The sequence below is a fragment of the Apis dorsata genome, unplaced genomic scaffold (genome assembly GCF_000469605.1).
Source record: "Apis dorsata unplaced genomic scaffold, Apis dorsata 1.3 scaffold_78, whole genome shotgun sequence".
Lineage (NCBI taxonomy): Eukaryota > Metazoa > Arthropoda > Insecta > Hymenoptera > Apidae > Apis > Apis dorsata.
This window is the reverse complement of record NW_006263376.1, coordinates 198,887-199,414: the sequence shown is the minus strand read 5'-3', so window position 1 is coordinate 199,414 and position 528 is coordinate 198,887.

The following is a 528-nucleotide window of genomic DNA, read 5'->3' as shown; positions in this document are numbered from 1 at the left end:
GACAGTTTGTCGAGGCCTCTTCGGTCTTCCTCCTTCGGGCGCGATACCCGCTGAAACTTAAATCTAGGCTCGAGATTCACTAAACGAAAAAAAAAAAAAATAATAAAAATAAAAGATTATATCGCGAAAGCTAAGCACATGGACGACCAACGATCGCAATGATCGTTCTCCGTGCATGTGCACAATCTCGAGCGCAACGTTCGTTTCGAACTTCACTTCGCGACCGCGACCACGAAACTCGAAAAATCGATCAGCGAAGCCGAGGAAAGTCAACGTGAAGCGTCGTTCATTCCTCTCAGCTTTACCCTCGATTTTTCAAATTTGATTTCCTGAAACAGGTTGCCACGCGAGAACGCGCTTACCCGACCTGAGAGACTGTGACAACCTGCCCGGCCCTACCTACTTATAATTAAACAGACGCACCAGAAGTATACTACCTATCCTACCTAGCCCTATATTTAAAAAATATGGCAAAACAGGCATACCAACACTCATTCCACGATTCTCACGCATAACGCTCGGGCGCAA